Raw genomic sequence first — 22956 nt, forward strand, 5'->3', positions numbered from 1 at the left:
CTTAGAGTCTCTCAGTCGCTTCTCTCTGTGTAATATCCATCTTTACAGGGCTTATTTTTTATATTATTTTTACTTTCTTTCTAAAGACTTTGTTTTTTAAAACTTCCTATTTCTTTAATATAACTGTCTATATTCCCTTTTCTCTCTCTTCCAAGCCTATATACATTTTTACACACATTGTAAACCATTTAAAGTCTTATTCCAACTGAATCTGCCTTATTGTGAATCTGTTGCTTTAAACTACAGTGGCTAGTACTGAAGCAGAAGCCTTGGCTGCTGGCTCTGCCAAATTCAGCTTCCCAACACGGCGGAGGTAATTCACGTCCAGCTCAGGGAGCCATGCTCTCCACTGACTCTGGGAGGCAATGGGTCCATGCCTCCATCCAGCATTGTGTATCCCAGAAACCTTTTTTTTTTGTCCTAGCAAAAGTTAAATCTGCCACACAGTGCTCTGTCTACAGCCATACCACCCTGAACGTGCCCCATCTCGTCTGATCCAGGAAGCTAAGCAGGGTCGAACCTGGTTACTACTTGGATGGGAGACAACCTGGGAATACCAGGTGCTGTAGGAAAAACAGAAAATGGGAAATACTATGGGATAATGCTTTTGTACATTGGTTTAATAAAATGCTGATTGGCCAGTAGCCAGGCAGGAAGTAAAGGCAGGATAAGCAGATAAGGAGAATTCTGGGAAGAAAAAGGCTGAGTCAGGAGATGCCAGCCCACTGTCCAGAGAGCAGCAAGTAATTGCACACAGGTAAGGCCATGGAACACATGACAACTTATAGATGAACATGGGCTGAGCTTAAATGTAAAAGCTAGTCAGTGGTAGGCCTGAGCTAATGGCCGATCAGTTTTAATTAATATAAGCTTCTGAGTGATTATTTTATAAGTGGCTACAGTGTACATGGGGCTGGACAGGACTGGAGAAAACTTCAGCTACACACTGCATCTCCTAAGCCAGCATTACATTAGACACAGAAGAAAGTAGAATTTAAGGAAGGTCCCCAAACTTCTTATTTCTGGAAAGTTCCATTCCTCTTCATCAACTCTCACTACTAAAATTCCATAAGAATTATCTATCCATAGCCTAAGGGACCCATACCATGAAAGAAACTATAAGAGATTATTATATGCCTTAGCTCATAAAGTCCTCAAAGCAATCCCAATTGTGCAGTATAATCTCAAATACTAGAGATCTAAATCATAAAGACACTGATGCTTTAAACAGAGAAACAACCAACTGACTACTAAGTGAATCAATGAGCATTATGATGTAGTTAAAGTGTTTTATATTGCCTTGGGTTAGAGCTATAAGAATTAAATATGTTCTTAAAAAAAAAAAGTAAAACAAGGTCCAGGGAAACAGGTAAGCAATCTTAACACCTTCATTCCCTCTCCAAATCCAATCCCCTAGTCTCATATCCAGCCTTGTAGTTGACCACCTGCTGCAGACTCCCTTTTCTCTCTCCTCCCTATCACTAGCTGACCATACAGATCTTCTCCTACAGCCTCTTCACCACCGCATTCCTTTGTCTCAGCCATCAAGTTACACAGGTGCTCCTGCACTCCTGTTGTCCACATTGACCAGGAAAGCAGGTAGAAATCTTCAGACTTTACTCTCTCTCCTATCCTGCACTGCCCATCACCCAGTCACATCCACAGCTCTGTGGCAGAGTTGTAACTATACTGCATCATTCAAAAAAAGCTGCTAGTTATAAAATGGGAAAAGGCTTTTACTACCTATCTGTCAATTGAAGGCTAATACCCAAAATACATAAAGAACTAAAAAAAAAAAAAAAAACGGACATGAAGAAAACAAATAACCTGGTTGAAAAATGGGATAAATTTAAACAGAATTCTCAGTAGCTCCTCTGCATATGGAAGACACTTGGGGTAAGTGGGTCTGTTTGAAGGGCGCCTGGCAGTGTACATGAGTCAGCTCTCTGGATACCATTAACTATGGTAGAACCCCTTGTTCACCCCTGATAAAGCCGTGAGGGGCTTGGTCCTGCCTCAATTTAATTATACCATGCTAAGCTGTCCCCCCATGGGAGAACTTACCCTGTTGGAGGAGGGGATGAGGGGTTGGGGGGTGTTGGGTTGGAGAGGGAGTGGGAGGAGAGAGGGATCTGTAGTTGGTATGTAAAATGAATAAAAAAAAAACTTTAAAACAACAAAAAAAGAAACTCAAATAGTTTTGAAACACTTAAAGAAAAGTTCAACATCCTTAATCAACAAAAAAATGCAAATTAAAACTACTTTGCAATTTCATCTTTTACCAATTAGAATATCCAAGATCAATAAGACAAAAGACAGCTCATGATGGCAATGATATGGAGTAATGGGAACACCTATTCCTTGTTGATGGGAATATTAACTGGCACTTGCACTATGGAAATCAGTGTAGTAGTTCCTCAGAAAGTTGTGAATCTATCTATCTCAAGATCTCACTACACTACTCTTAGGCATATAAACAAAGAATGCTTCAACCTACTACAAAGACATTTGCTCATCCATGTTCATTGTTGCTCTATGTATAATTGCCAGAAAGTGGAAACAATCTAGACGTCCATCAATAGATGAATGGATAGAGAAAATGTGGTGGTACATTTACACGATGGAAAATTGCTCAGCTATTAAAAAATGAAATCTATACATTTTAGGTGAATGGATAGAACTAGAACAAAACAATTTGAGTGAAGTAACGCAAGACCGGGAAACACAAATATATGTATTTGGTTGTATGTGCATGTAAGCTATTGTCATTGATAAACAGGCTAAAATCTGTGTAATTACACAGATTAAAGAGTGAGAGACTGGGGGGAGGGATGCCTCTCCCTAGGAAGGTGAGAGACAATAGATATTAATGGATGGAGTGGTGGAATGGGAGCATCAAAGGGGAGGCAGAAGTAAGACAACAGTGAGAGAGTGAATACTGGGAGAGACAGCTAAAACTAAGGACCATTTGAGGGACTGTATAGAACCTAATGCAGTAGAAGTTTACACACACACACACACACACACACACACACACACACACACACACACACACACAGTGTGTATCATAATATAAATGATACCTAAACAAATTATGAAATAACAGAGTAGATAAAGCCCCAACTAGACATCTGTTGTCACCAAATGAAGTTTCCAGTACCAGGAATGTATTTATCTAATCATGTTTTTGTCCAAAGGGGTCTTATGCGAACCCACAAGCAACCCAGTCTATTGCCAGAGCTATTATTGGTGGTTCTCCACACACTTATAGTAAGATCCTTTGCTGAAGACAAGACCTACACAACTCACCGAACACAGAGAAGTTGAGCTGGTACCTACCTAGAGCCCTCACCCTTCTAGACTAGTAATTATGGTACTGGAAGGTATTCTGCACAGTACCAAAGGAGAAAAAATAAACATCAACACAGCTTCTATCCCTTTGTTCTAGGAAAGTGACTTGCCTGCAAGATATGCTGGTCAAATAGTTGCCCAAAGCTTATGGGAGAAACGAACCATAATTTGATTTGATTTAAGCCCCAATTCACTAGAAACAACCCCCCATACTCAACACAGCTTCAGTGACCAAAAACCTGAGACTAGATAGCCCAGGGCCTAGGAGGAAATCAAATACTACTGTTTTGCTAAAGGAACTTAGGAATAAAATAACTCTTAATGACTTTCTGCTACATTTATAGATCAATCAATGCCTTGCTCACCCATCATCAGAGAAACTTCTTTCAGCAGATGGGAATAAATACAGAGACCCACAGCCAGACAACATGCAGAGAGTAAGAGACCTTAGAACCCTCAACCCTAAAGGAATATCTTTGTAAAATTTCTCCCCTCAGGGGATTCTCAGAAATAGGAGGCAAAAAGAATGTAAGAGCAAGAGAGAAGATACCAAGCAATCAAGGCCTTTTAGACACAACTAAACTGGTACACGTACAAACTCAATGAAATTGAGGCTGTGGCTGTATGCACATGGGCTGCACACATCTGGACCAGACGAGTACTAGAGCTAAAATGAATAATGGATACACAATCTTGCTGTGGGATGGTCTGTATGTCAAATGTGTTGCTGATTGGTCAATGAATAAATCACTGATTGGCAGTGGCCAGGCAGGAAGTATAGGCGGGACTAACAGAGAGGAAAATTGAGAGAACAGGAAGCTGGGAGGGGAGACACTGCCAGCCGCCATCAGGACAAGGAAGATGTAAAGTACCGGTAAGCCACAAGCCACGTGGCAAGGTATAGATTAATAGAAATGGATTAATTTAAGCTGTAAGAACAGTTAGCAAGAAGCCTGCCACGGCCATACAGTTTGTAACCAAAATAAGTCTCTGTGTTTACTTGATCGGGTTTGAGCGGCTTGGGACTGGCGGGTGAGAGAGATTTGCCCTGACTGTGGGCCAGGCAAAAAAACTCTAACAACACAATCTAGAAGCTATTTCCAATTGATAACCACCTACAAACAAAAAACTCATTTTTTTTCCTCCTAAGTGAGTCTCGCCAGTAAAACAAACCACCGTTAAGAGTAGGCCACACACAGTAGCAGATAGCCATCACAAAATGAACTCAGTGGTATCTCTGGATGTTCTTAGTCTTACATGTTATGTCAGGGCATCTTTTTAGTATTTTGTTTTTGTTTTTTTTTTTTTTCTTGTCTTACAGGTACTTTGTATACATATGCTGGCTTCTGGTTTTGGGTTTTTATGAGATTCCTTAGTATGTGAATGCGTGTGTACCTCTGCATCTTTATGCTTCCTGTGCTTTTCTTTGGGTCTTTCATTTGCTTGCTTTTGTCTGTTTTTTTATTTATCTTATTTTATTATTGCTACTTAGATGTCTGTTTGTTTTCTAAAGAGAGAGAGAGAAATGGTAAGCACCTTCATTGGAGGGGAGATTGGGTGGAATATGGGGAGACTGAACTGTAGTCAAAGTATAAAGTATGAAAAATCTATCTTCAATAAAAGAAAAAAGTCAAAAAAAGAAAAACAAGTTTAGTTTGAATAAGCAATGGCTATTGAGTTTGGAATTATCAGCAAAGATACATATGTTGCATAAATGTGTGATATAATATGAATATGTATTATACTTTTATTTGTATATAATTATTATTCAGGAGATGCCAAGTACACAAAAAGCAATTCTTATTATACAGACACAAAGGGGAATGAGAACACTCAAATCTTTCCTTTCTAGAAATGGTTCTTATCACATCTGTATTGCAGGGCTTGCTTTTACTTAGTTAGGCAGCAACTCTTTTAGAATCTTCAGACAAGGTCTCCATCATTTCTAGTCATCTTCCTTGCATCAGAAATGATTTAACTCCTGCAATCATTTTTTGTTTTTTTTTCCTTTATATTACTTTTGAGATAATATAATTACAACAGTTCTTCCTCCCTTTTCCTCCTTCCAAGCCCTCCTATATTTTCATCTGTGTTTTCCTTCAAATTCATATTTTTTTTCACTAACTGTTTTTGAGGGCTTATATCAATTTGTATATACATATATATTTCTGAATACAACCTGTTCAATCCATAAAATATTACTTTTATGTGTGCTTTCTGGGCTGGACAACCAGGTAGTGTGTTCTTCCTTAGGAGGACCACCTTTTTCTTTCCCAGCATTTCTCAGTTGCCTTTATCTGCATGCTGATCAGCAACCAGTTCCTTCTTACAAATTCCCAGAATCTTTAAGTAGGGACTATAATTGTGGAAATAATGACTAAACAGAAATAGACAGACATTGCTGGCTAGAAAGTCCTGGCATCCCCTCCATTGTTCCATAGTCATTCTAAGAATGTGATCTTTCCACATTAACCTCTGATAAAAGTTCAATGGTAAGCAAAGGTGTTAGTTTTCAAAGAGAATGATTAAGAAAATCATCTATTACCTTGTACTTATGCATATGCCATTTCCACTCACACAACCAAGCTTGGCATATAGATACCTGAGCTGTCTTAGATATAAAATAGTAATATTTGTTAACTATATCAGTTCTATTTTCTATTTTATTAAGTTTTTTATTCATTTTACATACTAACCACAGATCCCCTCTTTCCTCCTCCTGCTCCTCCAGCCTTCCTCCTCCACCCCCCTTCTTCCCCCACTATTTTCTCCTACAAGAAGTAAGGCCTGCCATGGGGAGTCAGCAGAGCCTGGTATATTCTGTAGGGGCAGATCTAAGCCTGCCCCCCATGGTGGGATACCTAGCACAGCCTTGAGGCAGGGGAACTGGATCAGTCCTATTTCCAGTGGTTAATGAAATATCATAGCAATAAAATATATTTTCAACAATTTATTGCAATTGCATATCTCCATAAAACACATCATTGTTTTGATGATAAATATAACACCAACCTAACTTGTTCTTAGCAAAGAACATATCTTAGCACTTATCTTTGATATATGAGGTCAAGTGGCACACTATATTTTCTTCAATAGTGAACTCAACTTACCTCATTGTAGATGCATATCCCATTGTTTCTTAAAGAATTCAACACACTTATTCCTGGATTATTATTATCTGTATAAAATATTTTATCCTACTAGACTTAAAGTTCTTTAGGATATTGTTTTTTCGAACTATATTATAAGCATCACACACTGAAGGACATCGAAAGTAAATGGCTAAAGGCAATAGTTAGAGCCACATGTATAAATATGCATCAATTCTCATAAAAGGCCAAGATTGGCTGCTGAACATAATGAAGATGTTTCTGTGGCTTTTATCAATGCATTGTATTAGGATTTTTTTCTTTTCTTTCAAAGAGCTAGAAATGGAAGCCAGAGCCTTATTGAGGTTATCCCTTAGATATATTTCAGGAATTGTTCTATGCTATGAGTATTAAAAAAAAAACCCTGTATTTGCAAATAATTACTCTAAATATAATGTGTTATAACTTAAAATATTGCTACTCTGAAGCGCTATCAAATTGTACCTGTTCTATTGAAACAATTTATTAATTAAAATATCTTTACATTGTTATTCATTACCACATTTCCCACTTCCCCAGTTATACACAAATATCCTCTTCTGTTTTCCATCTGAGTGTAACTTTGTCTTCCTGCCACTGCAGAGTCTCATTGTCTTTCATAACAGTAGTATTGACAAAAGTTTAGTTTGGCAAATGAACATGTGTTTTTTGTTTTTTTTTTTTTTCGAGACAGGGTTTCTCTGTGTAGCTTTGCGCCTTTTCCTGGAACTCACAGAGATCTGCCTCGCTCTGCCTCCCGAGTGCTGGGATTAAAGGCGTGTGCCACTACCGCCCGGCCAACATGTGTTTTAAAATTATCAAATATCTGCAGCTAATATTGTACCATGAAGTGGAATAAATATTGGATGTTCAAAGATAGATGAAAATTGATTATTTATAGGTTATTGATTCATTCATTAAAACTATCTGTTGCATTAAGGATTCTTATTTGTGGTGACTTTTTGAAGATTTGTCCCTAGCAGATAATCATATTGCTGATACTAGCGGTACTAAAACGTGAAGCTGATACCACTGTCCCAGGTTTGATTAACCTAGATTTAATAAACTTTACTGTGCTCTATGCTGAGCATAACTGAACTCAACTCTGCTAGTTCTGGAGACAGAGTGCACAAAAGCAGAGTAATGTGCATATATTAAAGATAATTCTTTAAAAGATTATGTGCATATGTGCGTATCGAGGTGTGTTGATGGGAATCAAACTCCGGTACTTATTATGCGGGAGATATACTCTACAACTGAGCCCCACCTCCAACATAAAGGTAATTCTTGGAGAAACCATGAATAAAAGTCCATAATCAGTTATATCAGAATCTAAGCAGTATACAAACACATTGCTCTCTATGAAAGATGAGACTAAAATATTATTATTATGAATAAACTACTGAGAGAGAATAGAGAGACATGAATTGGGGAAAGCAACTACATCACCTATCTATCATTGCCTATGAATGCTTACATATTATGAAAAGTGTTCTTCCTAGTATAAGCATCCAAGATCCATTCTTTCATTTGTCCATTACTTATTATGCATGTTAAATAGACACTCTTTTAGAGCTTAAATAGACAGAAATGAAAAAGTGAAGAAAATTTTTGCTCCTGTGGACCAGCATTCCAATGAGGGAAAACCAATGATTGGGGAAAAAATACAATTCATTTACAATAAATTATATGTAATGAATGATGGGAAGGACTGTAAACAAAAGGAAAAGTAGTGGTCAATACACCTTTTATTGAATATCTACAGTATGTCAACTTCTGGCCATGATGCAAATGTTCTAATCATGAATTCATTGCAATTACACTTGCCTGCACTGAGCTTTCACAAGAAGGAACTTTCAGCAGTCAATCATAGATGGAGGAGGGGTTCAAGAGCTTCTTCTGGCCTCATTGATCTAGTAGCTACTGATAGATTCTGGGTAATGAAAAGCCACTGTCATCATTTAAGTAACTTCTAGTGAACCCACCAGTCTCCAAATCTACACAGATGATGCTGTTTAAATTCATTGCATTTCAAAATAAAACAAAAAAAATTAGTGGAACAGGAACTTGTGCCCCGGCCAGCGGGGTATCAACGGGGGCGACCCACCTGTGGGAGAGAATGAGAGGGACAGGGGAGACACGAAAGGACGACAGCAAGACAGTGTGTTCTGATCAAGCTGCAAAGTTTATTCTCCTCAGCAAGGCTTATATAGCATGGGAGGGGGAGGAGAGGAGGGAAGGGGTGCACGACCTGCCTTACGTGCAGGTGAAGGGCTACGCGTGCAAGTCGTGCAAGTCGTGCAAGTCGTTAGGCTGCTAGGTGGTAAGGTCACTGGTCAGGGCCCATTGTTCTGTTGCTATGCTACCTGACCTGCCTGACCTGTTCTTTATCTTTGGGGGCATCCGGTTTAGGGTAGGGGCTTGTTCTCTGGCTTAGCTAGTACTTTTCCATGGTCCATGTTTGGTCTCTGACAAACTTGTACAGAAGAGTGTGGCCTGATAAGGGCAGGAGAGAGAAAGGGGGAAGGACGGGGGTAATAGTGATAAGAATGCACTGTTTACATTTAGACAACACCAAAACCAAATTTAACAACAACAACAAAATACAATCAACATGTCAAGCTCTCTAATATGATGAAATATAAAGCATGGCAGAAAAAAGCCTCATTGCTAATGAACTGCTAAACAAAGAGTGAAGTGCTTATTTGAGTTTATAATCTCTTGTATGCTGGAGAAAAGTCAGGATACAAAAATCTAACGAATAATGTGGAGGAATATTAGGGGAAATGAGGTAGGAGGCATTAAGTTTTATACAGTCTTCTTGTATTATTTTGATGTACAGTTCAATTAACAAAATATTCACCCACTTCAAAACTAAAAATTGTTGAACTTATTTACTGTGTGGAGGAGAAATTCTGCTGAAATCCAATGTCACCATGTTCCTTTTCCTTTATATGTAGCCAGAAGATTTCCTGTGTCCTGCCTGGTGCATGGTTGGGACAAATCTCTCTCAATCACACTCCTGGAGCTGCTTATAAAATAATCATTCAGAACCTTAATATTATTTATAACTGCTTGACCATTAGCTCAGGCTTATTACTGACTAGCTCTTACACTTAAATTAACCCATAATTCATATCTATGTTTAGCCACATGGCTTGGTAACATTTCTAAGTTCTGCCTTGTCATCTTGCTTCCTCTGTGTCTGGCTGGCAACTCCTGACTCAGCATTCCTCTTCCCAGAATTCTCCTTGTCTGCTTATCCCACCTATACTTCCTGCCTGGCTATTGGCCAATCAACATTTTATTTATCAACCAATCAGAGCAACACACATTCCTCAGCATTTATAAGTCAACTCTACCGTTCAATAACCATCGTCCCCTCACTCACCTACTGCACTTTCAATGACAATTCATTGATGTTGACCTTGTCTTCATGGGTTTGATGATTCTAGATATTTCAAAAACAAATCATGTGCATTCTTGTCCTTTTTGTGGCTATATTTACTTTTAATAATGATTAAAGTTATATTTCAGGTCCAGAATTTCTCAGTTCCTCATTCCAGTTTATTGCACATTGATAGGTATTGGTTTGGGGACTGTCTGTCTATTCTGAGCATCGCTTCCTGGGTAGATGCATAATTTGTGAAGATTTCTCCCATTCCATTGTACTTCCTATTTTTACTCTCTTCAAACTTCTATTGTCATAACTTATAGTACAAAAGCAGTTAATTTTACAACTCAAGGAACTTCTGTTCATTTTCCACTTAAACTTATACTTTTAGACATGAAAAACTACTGAACCCTCCAAGAACAAACATTGGTTCCCATGTTTTGGTAATAGTTTTACAGTTTAGGTTTTTTCCATCATTATGTGTATGATTGATTTTAGTTGATTTTAACATACTATGATATAGACCCAGCATCATTCGTTGGCAGGGAGGCATTCAGTGTTCTCTTAACCATTCACTGAAAATGCTACTGTTTCTCCAATTGAATGACCTTAGCACTATTAGGAAATACCAAGTGATCACAGAAACAGATGTTCCTCTCTTCTTCTTCCTACTTCAGTGGTTATCTGTGGCAAAGCCATTCTGCTTTGAGTGCTGGACGTTGAAATTTCAGGGGAAGCAAATCATGGCCACTTTCTTATAAGATTTCTAAGATGGACCTAAAAATCAAATTGAGATAAGATGGACAAGCAACAGAAAAAGGCATACAAGTATGCATAAATTTAACTGAACACAGGAGACATAGTAAGAATGTGCAAATTCAAAGAGTTGAGAAACTTGAATGTATTCCACCACAGTGCAAAGAGAAACTGTTTTGATAAACTAAACTCTAAAAAATTATAAAAAATAAAGAAGGAAAGGTGTTATTATACAGAGGCTATCTTACTAATTTTTTTTTTCCAGGACTCTACTGAGAAGTGTTCCTTTGTCTCCTAACAGATAGACAGTATATTCACATGGGGGGGGGGGGAGGAGCTGTACTATACTTTATTGAGAGAGAAAAAGTGAGATGAGTTAAAGTGCAGTTCTTACATCTTCTGTTTGTCAGGTATCTTTAGCTCATAGCAATCCGTTTGCTAAACTTCCACACTTTGTGGTACATTTTCTGTCACTTTCCACTACGCCTTTGAAAGGAAAGCACTTTGAGTCACTTAGCATTGTCTTTGTCGAGACGTTTTGGCTGTTCTCCCTTCGATAGACCAGTTTGTTATCTACTCAGGTCTCTGAGTTATAGGAACAGTTTGTCAATTTCTGTCAAGGAGATGGGATTTTAATAGAAATCTCGTTGAATGTTCAGATCATTTAGGGGAATCATTACCTTAATGATATTAAGTGCTTCAACCCATTGACCACAGTGCTCAACTATTTATTTAAGGACTTTAGAACCATTTCCAGCAATTCTAATTCAATATATATGTGTGTGTATGTGTTCATATATATAATTCAATATATATACGCATATATTGCTTTCAATAAATTTATTATAAGAATTTTGTTTTATGTATTATAAACAAAATTATTTTCTTAATTAAAAATGTGAATTATTCATCTCTAATCCAGTTAATTGATTTTTGTAGACTGATTAAACTGTAAATACTGCTAAACTTGCTTATTGCATTCAACAACAAATAATAAATTACATAGGCTTTTCAAAATAATCACTTAGGTGTTTTGAATATAGAGAACCTATAATTATCATTTTCTTGCTTATGAACCTTTGCTAAAACCCCAGTACATTCTCAAAAACAAGTGACAAGGGTATGGTCCTGGTCTTGACTTAAAAGCATTTCTGCCTTTTAAAAAACATCTAGTTTTTTTTTTGTTCATTTATATTGTGAGTGGGTGTAGGTGAGTATCGATATGCTAGGATAAGTGGGTGTAGGTCAGAGAACATCCTGCAGATTGGGTTCATCCTTTATCTATTTGGGTCATGGAGATAAAACTTAGCTCATTGGCCAGGAAGCACAATTGCACATGCCTTTAATCCCAGCACTCCGGAGGCAGAGTAACTGTGACCAGGTGGAAAAATTTCCCTTCAATTTCCAGTCTGTGGAATGTTACAAAAAGTCATTATACTTGGTCCAATGCCTTTCCTGTATTTATTTAGGTAATCATAACACTTTTTCTATTATTCTAATAATAAATTAATAAAGTGATTTTTCATTGGTTTATTCAATTTCATTAGTTTATTAAATAATCTTACATTGGAATAAATCTTACTTCTTCAAAGGTGACAGTCCTTTCTATATTTAAATTTGCTTGTATTTGTGAAGAGATTTGGCACATAGGTCATAATGGATGTCCACCTTTTGATATTTTTAATTGTCATATTTACATTTGCATTTTGTCATTACAGTTTCATAGAATGTGTGTACATGTTCATTCTCTAGAAATTTTGAAGAGCCTATGAAGATTTACTGTTGTAGAATATCATTTTAAGGTGTGTTACTTTTGTTTAAGCTCAGGAATATTTGTTTAATGATGTAAAGATGGGTTACATTTGTTTGATTAAATGAAATTCACCTGGAATCATGGGGCTGAGTCAGCAACTAGCTGACAGGAAGTGGTAAGGAGAAGCCAGGGGAGAAGGGCTTTTAAGTGGGGCCTGGGAGAAGGATGAGGGCTTTTAGGAGACAGGAGGAAGGAGAGGAGGTGAACAATTTGCTATTCAACCTCTCTGAGGATTATAATTCCATTTCAACCTTTGAATTTTGAGTTCTTTAGAGGGATAGCGATTTATATAAGTTCCCTTGGTAGATTTGAAAGAGATGGTTCCTGAGGGAACAGAATCTTCTCAGGCTGTGGCTTTTGCTTTGGAACCACTGCTGGTAGCTGTGGAGTTACACAGTTGCTGATAAGGACAGCCTTGGCTTAAAAGGCAACAACAGTCATAAAGAAAGACAACAATTATTGACCAACATGGCGCTCTTCAATATTCCTAGAGCCTGAGCGACCTGAAAGAAAAAAAAAAAAAAGATGTGGCTCCTTTAAGAAACCTGCTGTACAGCAGAGCACTTAAACAGCATTTTTTTCATGCTAAATAGAAACAAAATAAGTAAAAAATGTCTGCCCCAGTGCAGGGAACTGGTATTCCATAGCTGGAGGGCTGAATACAGTTCCAGATCAAGCAAACCTCCAACCAGCAGCAAGCTTTAACCTTAGCTCTCATGAACCTAGAAGCGGGCAGAGCCAGCCAAGAGAGCTGTGTGGATGATCCAGGTGCAGTTAGCAGTCTAAAGTTTGCTCCTGAAGTCAAAAAAGACTAGAAATATGCAGTAAAGTAGGTTCAGATGAAAACAAAACAACAACAACAAAACCTAAAAAGGTTCCAGTGTGTTTAACAATGGCATAGGTTTAAGAAAGAAATAAAGGTATGGACAGTCATAGAAATAAATATTTTAAAAATAATAAAGTCTTTAAAGAGAGAAGTAAAATAATAAAACAACAAAAAAAAGACTAAGCCATGTAGAGATGGGAAATACACAGGGATTCTGGATCCTGTAGGTTGCTGTGTTGGTTTTGAATTTTTGGTGACTGATGTGCAAAAGACAGCTGCTAGGAGACATGGAATTGTGAGCAGGACTGTAAAATTGAACCAACCTAGATTCTTTAGGGATATCTTAACTTTAAAATGGAAGTAAAAAGAATATATATGCTTTGGAATTTTGTTCCCACAGGTGACATGAGGTTATGGATTCCTTCAGGAATAATATGGATCACGTTTGAACCAACCTAGATGCTTTAGGGATAGCTTAACTTTAAAAAGGAAGTTAAAAATATATATTTGTCAAATGGAAATCAAATATGCTTTGGAGTTTTTTCCCACAGGTAATGAGAAGTTGTGGTTTCCTTCAGGAATAATATGGATCAAGTTTGATCAGGGGAGAACTCCTGAACCTTGACAGGTGATACCTATCAACAAAAATTATAGATAGTCTTCCCAGGACTTGGCCATTATCTCAAATTTTCTCTCCGGGATCCTAAAGATGCTTCCTCTACAGACAGCATGAAGCACTCTAGAGAAAACAATGAGGCAGGAAATTTGAAAGACTTTCCTGCCTATGTTGGCCAAGTTTGTCAGTCACTTTCCCCTGTCATTTCTAGAGTTTTTGGAAGTTGTGTACAATGCACTTTTTGTTTACTTAAATAATATATGCTTCTGGTACCTTTGATAGAGTTGAAGACTAGATAGTTATAGTTGCAGTTTTCCTTAGAAATGATAGAAAGTTTATTAGGTAAAAAATTTTGGATTTGTTAAGATAGAATGGATTATGGAGTATTTTCTTTAAATGTACCATATACAAATGAATTGGAATTCAGTACACTGTGAGTGTAACCATTACTTGATTGTTCTTATTGTATACAGTCTTACTATGTTAAAGTTAAAACAAATCATTTTTGTTTAGATAAAAAAAATGGTGGAAATGTTAGAGAATATTTTTTTAAGATGTGTTACTTTTAAGGTGTGTTACTTTTGTTTATGTGGCATTTGTTTAACTCTATGAAGCTGTGTTACTGTGCCTGCCTAAAACACCTGATGGTCTAATAAAGAGCTGAATGGCCAATGGCAAGGCAGGAGAATGGATAGGTGGGGCTGGCAAGCAGAGAGAATAGATAGAAGGAGAGACCTTGGAGTGAGGAAAGTAAGAGGACTCCAGGGACCAGCCATCTATCTTCACAGCAAGCTACTGAATAAGAAATAAAGAAAGGTATGCAGGATTAAAGAAAGATAAAAGCCCAGAGGCAGAAAGTAGAGGAGCTACTTTAAGTAAAGAAAAGCTGGCTAGAAATAATCCAAGCTGCCGAGCGGTGGTGGTGCACGCCTTTAATCCCAGCACTCAGGAGGAAATTATATGGAATTCATGTTTCCGTCAAAAGAGTAAAATCCTCTTGTAGGTTGGTCCACAGAGTATGTTACTCTAAGAAAATAAAACACATCCACAGAGATGTGTCTTGCTGTAGCAGTGTAGCAGGAGTACTGGGCAGAATCATCTGGCTGAGACTCACAAATGCTAATTGCGCAAAGTCACAGAGAAAGTAAAGAATTTTCCTGGCATAATCACTACTAGAGGCCATGGGATAAAATAGCTATTAATAGAAAAAGAAACACCCAGTAAAAATGAAAATGTTAAAAATTATGGTTTTTACAGTGGGAAAGAGACTGACTTATTCATGGAAAAGAGAATTTTGTACGTTTTGTAGTGCTGTCTTAGAACCATCATAAGCTAAGCAAACCGTGCATCACATAGTGTTAGAACAGTGAGGCATAGTTCTCTCTCCAGGGCCTTAGCTTTTGGGCTATATCTAAACCTGAACTCTTTGTTTTCTACTGAAATGAACATGACAGGAAGAACTTGGTTCCAGTTCCATCTGATGACGGCTACAAGGTCTCCCCTTCTGATTATTGCATGAGGGTACCATCAAATCCCTAAATGTGAGCCCATGGAAAACGCTAAAAACCACAGTTTGAGGTATTTTGTTTCGTTTATTTTTATTTTGTGTGTATGGATGCTTTGCCTACACATATGTCTAAGCACCACTTGTTTCCCTGGTGCCCAAGCAAGCCAGAAGAGAGGTCTGATCCCCTCCACCAAGAGTTACAGACAGTTGTGATGGGCTGAATGAGTGCCAGAAAACAAACCTGGGCCCTTTCGAAGAGCCCGGAATGCTTGTAACTGCTGAGATCTCCTCTCCAGGGCTTCTTCTGATGCTGTTTAAATGCCTTCTGCTTCTGACAATAAGATCTTCTTTGTGGCTACTTTATTTCCCTGAAATGTAGCTCATTTCCCCCTGCATGGGATGGGTCTTCCTGACCTGTCACACCACAAAGAGCAGAGTGGTTTGGGATGATTGGTCTTTCCACAGTCAATCAATCATTCGATGATTTCTGAGCTCCATAACAGAAAAGAGTGTCAATCCCTCCTATAGATGACAGACATAGACACCCTTCAATCAATAGAACAAAGAGCTGGGCAAAGAAATTACTGGATGGTATGTTAAAAAATCCAAATGAAATTTCATTTGCAGTCCATTGTCCCTCTGGCAATGGAGGTCCCTTCTCTGACCAATAAGTCGATAACACTTGTAAATAAACGTTTTCACTTTGTACTGTGCCCACGGTGCCTGGTGTGCCTTTTTCCAGCATTTTAATTCTTTAACTGTGTGAACAACCCACCTGATAGCAGGTATCAAATGCAAACAGGAATATCATATTTCTCTCCAGTAACAGGGAATCCCGAGAACAGAGGCCACCTACAAGGTAGACCATGCCATCCGTGAACTTCGCTGTGACAAATCCTAATGAGAAGAAGATAAGCTGGCATCTCCTTGTCATGGGCACAAGGTCTGTGTAACATCAAAGGGAATGAAAGCTCCATTATGGGGCTGTGATTGATGGGGAACGACAGAGTCCACTGGAGTTTCTGCCTACCACATTAGGAAAGTCCATTTGACAATTGTGTATAAAGAAAATATTGGGAAATAGAAAGGTAAATTTTGTAACACAGAGGGAATGGAAATACATCTTTTACTCAAAGGCAGATGATGGGTAATATAGGTTTTGTAAATAAAAGTGCATTTCATCTCTTACCAAAAATTTTATCTTCCAATCTGGCAGCATCTTTTCTTTTTATAAGTTTGTTTATTTCCTTAACGTTCTAAATCTATGGACAGTTGTAAATATTCAAGTATAGACATTGCATATTCATATTCAATATCATTGTAGAATTTTGAATAGGTTTATAGTAATTAGTGTGACTTTTAATCTAATTGACATAGGCATGGTACATAGTTACATGCCATGCTTTCTTAATGTTCTCATTACTCGTCAAAACATTTCCTTGACTCTGTGTTCTTGATTAACTTTTCCTTAGAACATTTACTTTTAAAAAATCTTGTGATTACATAGTTCTTGATTCTTTGATATTAAAATATTCTCCAATTTAAAAATGCCTTTTTTAGTAAACTGGAAGCAATCCTTTATACTTTGATTATGAAAGGAGGTATCACCTCAGGATGCCAGTTTTCATGTGATGTTTAGAACCTGACTTCACTGACCAATTTACACACACACACACACACACACACACACACACACACACACACACACACAGAAAGAGAGAGACAGAGACAGAGAGAGAGAGAGAGTGACAGAGAAAGACAGAGCTTGATCACAATGACCAGTCTCCCTCCTAAGCACCTCAGTAACTGTGGAATGTTCACACTTGTTTTTGACAAACCTCTCAGGAATTAGGTTCAACATCAAACCTCATGGTTCTCTTAGCAGTAATGTTGAACACACTTTCCTTTTATAATTTTTTAAAAATGTCTGTTACAATATCTCTTCTGAAAATCGTTTGTGTATAAAATGGATATCAAATAAATCTTGTTGTTTGCTTTTTTACTCCGATGAAAGATATGTTATGATTACATATCATCTAAAAGGAGTAAACATTGTAGGTGTCAAGGAGTGCTGTATAGTGTACTGTTATCTACATAGTATTAACCAAAACAAATATTAACCAAAAAACATTTATAAAGCAGCCTCACATTATCCTGAAGGCAGTGAAGAATTTGATGATATATCTTTACTATATAGAGGAATAACTTTTAGTGTAAAAATGAGAATCTTTAACTAAGATTTATTCCTCATCATTAACACAAAAAATTCAGATTCTATTATCCTGATTTGCAATAATTTTTTTAAAATCCCCACAAAGTCTAGATATGTCATGACTTGTAAACAATTTTTTAATGGAAATAATATAAATGTTGATGATAATTATGTTACCTTAGGGAGATGAGGTAGGTGTTGGAGGGCTGAAACACACACACACACACACACACACACACACACACACACACACACACCTCTGCGGTACTATTGAGATTCTGGGATTGGGAAGTCTCCATTAAAAGAAGCTGCCTTGGGCATTACAGGGTGTTTAGCAACATAGATGTTCATGTCATCCTTGTCATCATAGGAGCACACTAGCCCCACCTTAACAGCCACAGTTATTTTATGGCATTGTCAAATATTTCTGGGTTTTATGTGGTGGGTGAGTAAAAGCACAGTTCTCTTAGAACATTAGTTACTTTTCTCATTGCTATGATGAAGTCAGCTTCAGAAAAGAAGAGCTTGCTTGGGTTAATGTTGTGGGATCATCTTTTTGTACACTGTGAAAATATGTCTCTGCCAAAGCACCTTCTCATTGGTTTAATAAAGGGTTGAATGGCCAATAGCTAGGCAAGAGAGGATAGGAAAGACTTTTAAGCAGAGAAAGAAACTCTGGGAAGGAATCAGATGGGTCTGGCTGGCCATCTTGGACCATGTTGGTGTTTGAGAACCAAGCCATGCCCTGGGTCTTGCTTATCTGGGTGGTCCTGGGTGCTGCCATCTGGAGCCATGGAGATGTTCAGGCACAGGATGCTACCTAGAGTCATATCTGGGTCCATGTCCCTGTGGAGGCTGGGATCTGGGATGGTGTCTGTGGCTCCTGTTACCACAGAGGGCTCTGTGGTTGCCTGGGGTCTGGCCACCCACCTGGAACTACGTTGATTACTCAGGGTGGGGGTTGCATGATGCTGTTGGAAGAGTGCTGATCTGAGGGACCTGTGCTGCCACTCGGGCCATGGTGGCCTCTGGGCCTGAGTTGCTGCCTAGGGCCATGTCTGGATCCTTGGTTCTGTTGCATCTTGGGTCTGTGGTGATGTTCATGGTCCATGTTAGTATGGTGGTCATTGTAATCATGCTGTGCTGAACTGGCAGGCCCCGCCTTTCACTTTTCCTTGGATTTCTGGTCCTACCCTTGCTGGATATTATAGCAGGTGAGCTCTTCCTACCTCTCAGGGGAGAATTCACCCCTACACTCTGAAGAGATGGCCCCATCCATCCCCATAGGCATGCACCTCAACTGGGAACCACACTGTAGCCTAACCTGTGATCCAAGAATGCAGATAAGCCAACCCTGGAGAGCATGAGCAGAGAACTGATCCTGCTCCCCCTCTTCTGCCATGTGGTAGCATGGATGAGGGATAGATGCCCTCTTTCTCCTCACCTGAAGGGGGGGCACCAGAATGGGAGAGCTAGCCCTGACTAGTGGTAGCACATGAGAAATCAGCCTGTGCTTCCCATCTAGGCAGCACATTAGAGCTGACTCTGCTGTAAGTGACACAGCTGAGCCAGCCCTGAGGGTATGAGAACAACAGAGCTAGTGCTGTACCCTTCCATTTGCCATGCAGTGACATGGGTGAGGGAAAGATACCTTTCCCCCTCTGCTCCTTGCTACCTGTGGCAGGTGAGAGAACTGGGCCTGGGATGATGAGAATCAGAGAACTAGCCCTGCCCTACATCGGGTACAGCACACAGGAGAACAGGCCCTGTACCCCACCTAGGAAGAACACTAGAGCTGACCCTGTTGTCACATTGTGAGTGAGCCAGACCTGAGGGCATGAGAGCAGGATAACTGAACCTCCCCGACTCATATGCCTCCTCTCGCAATCAGGAGAGAGGGCCCTGCACCTTGCCTGAGAAAAGCAGTAGAGCTGCCTCTGGCAATAGGAGTGAGGGGAACCCAGATCTGAGGGCCCAAGAGCAGGTGAACTGGGTGCGTTCTTTGCTGTAGGCTAAATTGGATGAGCTAGCCAAGGCAGTGTGGAGAGCTCTTTTGGGTGGTGATGATGAAGGAAAGCTGGCAAGCTAACAAATCTGTCTACCACCCAGGCCCAGAACTAAGGCTATGAGTTGGTCCACCCCAATATCCACTGAATCTATGAACTTTTGGAGCATGTGAAAAGGATGAACCAACAGATCCAAAATAGCAGGATCTCCATGACACAGGCCCAGAACAGGATATCCAAGAGGAGCCCCAGTGAGATCCCATTATTGGTAGTAAAAACCATAGGCCTCAAGCCAGACCAATGACCTGTAGTGATGAACACTTGCAAGTAAGGATGTACAGACTAAAGGGTAAACTGTGTGTGGTGCTTTAAAAGAAATGGCCCTCAAAGGGAGTAGTACTATTAGGAAGTGTGGCCTTGTTGGAGGAAGTATGTAGCTATGAGGGTGGGCTTTGAGGTCTCTTTTGCTCAAGCTTCCCTGAGTGTGACTGTCATTGGACTTCCTGTTGCCTGAAAGATGTAGGATTCTCAGCTCTAGTACCATGTCTGCCTGCATGCTGCCATACTTTCTGTCATGATAATAGTGGACTGAACCTCTGAAATTGTAAGTGAGCCCCCCTCAATTAAATGTTCTCTTTATTTTAGTTGCCATTGTCATGGTGTCTCTTCACAGTAATAAAAATACAAACTAAGACACTGTGTGTCTCAGTGCACCACACTACAGCTTCCAAGACAAGATTCTTCTTCCTTTTCCTCTTCTGTTTTTTTTTCATTTGTTTGCTTTTGCTTTTGCTTTGATTTTGATTTTGTTTTGTTTTGTCTTTTTGTTTTGTTAGAGAGGAGTCCTGAAAGCAGAGGCATAAGGCAGTTGGTAGCATTGTGCCCACAGTCAGGAGGCAAAGAGAGGTAAATGTCCCTTCTCAGTTACTGTGTGTGTGTGTGTGTGTGTGTGTGTGTGTGTGTGTGTGTGCATTCACTTGTGTATGTATGTGATTCATGTGTGTGCAGGTATACATGCAATGTGTGTGATTTGGAAGCAAGGCATGGACTTTTGGAGTCTATCACTGTTCACCTTATTTGGGGGGACAATCTGAAACTCACAGATTGGTTACACCAACTAGCCAGTGAGCACTCTGTATCCCCTATCTCTACCTTCCTCTGAGAGATTACAAACATATGACATCACACCCAGCTTTTTACTATTGACCTGAGGTCCCCATTACATGCAAAACAGTTTATATGCTGAACTCTCTGTCTTATTTATTCCCAGCCCACAGCCCATGGAATGATGTTGCCCACACTTAAGGTGGGTCTTTCACTTTCATTATCTAAGTCTATAAACTCCTTCATAAATATGCCTACAGGTTTGTCTATTAAATGATTTTAGATCCTATCAAGTTGACAATTAATACTAACCATCACTACCAATAGACATGCATATCAAGTCAAGGAATTTGTAAGTATTAAAGCTCAATATATAAACTAAAACTAATTTATTCGCAGGTTTTCAAATTATTTAAAAGGTGAAAAATCATGACATGACATTTATTGATTGCTGTGTATGCCTAGTGTAAGATAAGAACATGTAAGTTATTTTCAAAGGTAGTCTGGCACTTTTGGTTGAGTTACTTTTCTATGTCTTTAACAACAACAAAATAAATAGGTGGCATGGAATTGACATGTAATCTCTCCTACTCTGGGAGTGTAGGCAGGAGAATCTTAAGTTCAAGGTCTTCCTGAGCTACATCGTCAGTCAAATCAAGCCTTGGAATCTTAAGGAGATCCTTACTCAAAATAAAATTTGTGGATAAGTGAGACAGTTGATTAGCTTGATCTGTTTGAGAGGCATCCAGGCACTGGGACCAGGACCTGTCCTCAGTGCATGAGCTGGCTGTTTGGAACCTGGGGCTTATGCAGGGACACTTCGCTCAGCCTGGGAGAAGGGGACCGAACCTGCCTGGACTGAATCTACCAGGTTGAGCTGAATCCCCAGGGGAGTCTTTGCCCTGGAGGAGATGGGAATGGGGGATGGACTGGGGAAGGGCGGGGGGGGGGGGGGGCGGGGGAGGGGAGAGAACAAGGGAATCTGTGGCTGATATGTAAAATTAAATTAAATTATAAAATTAAAATAAATAAATAAATAAATACAATTTGTTTGAGGATGAAAGCCATTGGTAGATCACTCACTAAGCACATGCGAGGTCTGTATTTATTCTCCATCAAAATACACACCCTTCAAAAAATTCAAAGAGCAACAAAAATAAAACAGAAACAATAACTTATGAGACAATAATCCATATACAGTAAATCAAACCACACAGTCTAAATAAAAAAAGCAGCTCAAAATGTGAGAAATGTGATGAATTTATTTTTTGAATATGCTCTCTTACTGGGTCATATAGCTGCATGCTTGATCTTTTGCCTAGAGTGCACAAGTATAATAAACTATTACAACTGTGAGCAGAAAGAGAGGGAGGAAGCTGGCATGGAGGGGAGGAAATGAGGGAAGAGGGAAGGAAGGAGGGCAAAATAAAATGTCTTCTACTGTCCACAAGCCTCAGGGCAATCCAGTGAAGAGGAATCTACTAGAGAACAATAAAGCCTTACTGGTACTGTTGTTAAATAGAAATCAAGAATCTTACCTGGAGAGTAAAATACATCCTAGGCTAGAATAATAGCATGTTGGCTATTTTTTTAATGTATACAAAGGGTATTTGTTGAGTTCAAATGTTATAATGTCCTTTTAAGCATAGCCCCCAAATCTCATGTCAAGGAAGGATTTTGTAACGTAAACGTCTGCTTGATGATTCACCACCATCATAAAGCTCAATGCTTGCTTTTCCATAGCATTTGTAATGATATATTATAAGGATTTAATTTTCCTTGTTTTTCATTGCCTTGAAAATGCCATATATGCTATGAATATTGTTATTCTGTATTTCTAGTCCTACATTTTTGCCTGATGTGAAGTCATTCAATAAAAAGTAGAACCCATTATCAACATAATAAAAAGTATACAGCACACAGAATGACTGAACTACAACACTCACTGGGAAAATATGTAATAGCATCAAAGTATTCAGCTGCATGTGCTAGGTTGGTATCCACTTACTAATATCTTTTGATTGGATTTAACAAATAAAGCTTCTTCCTGTGCATTCACATTCACTTCTCACTTCCTTCTTGCGTGAGGTTCACAGAAACATAGTCAAAGACCCAAATGCTACTGTTCTTAGAGCATAGCCTCCAAACAAAACAATATCTTCTTCTTGCCTATAGACTTGCCTGATCCTAACTTCACCCTCTTCATGCCTAGGTGACTGCAAAATTGTGCTAGCAGTGAAGAC

At 38.9% G+C, this 22956-nt stretch overlaps 1 pseudogene; it reads left to right on the top strand.

Annotated features, from left to right (window-relative positions):
• The first annotated feature begins 453 nt into the window (after positions 1 to 453).
• Positions 454 to 572, top strand: LOC128111374 (uncharacterized; annotated as a pseudogene).
• The last annotated feature ends 22384 nt before the right edge of the window (positions 573 to 22956 follow it).

Source organism: Peromyscus californicus, unplaced genomic scaffold (genome assembly GCF_007827085.1).
Source record: "Peromyscus californicus insignis strain IS unplaced genomic scaffold, ASM782708v3 Scaffold_15__1_contigs__length_86483966, whole genome shotgun sequence".
NCBI classification, from domain to species: domain Eukaryota; kingdom Metazoa; phylum Chordata; class Mammalia; order Rodentia; family Cricetidae; genus Peromyscus; species Peromyscus californicus.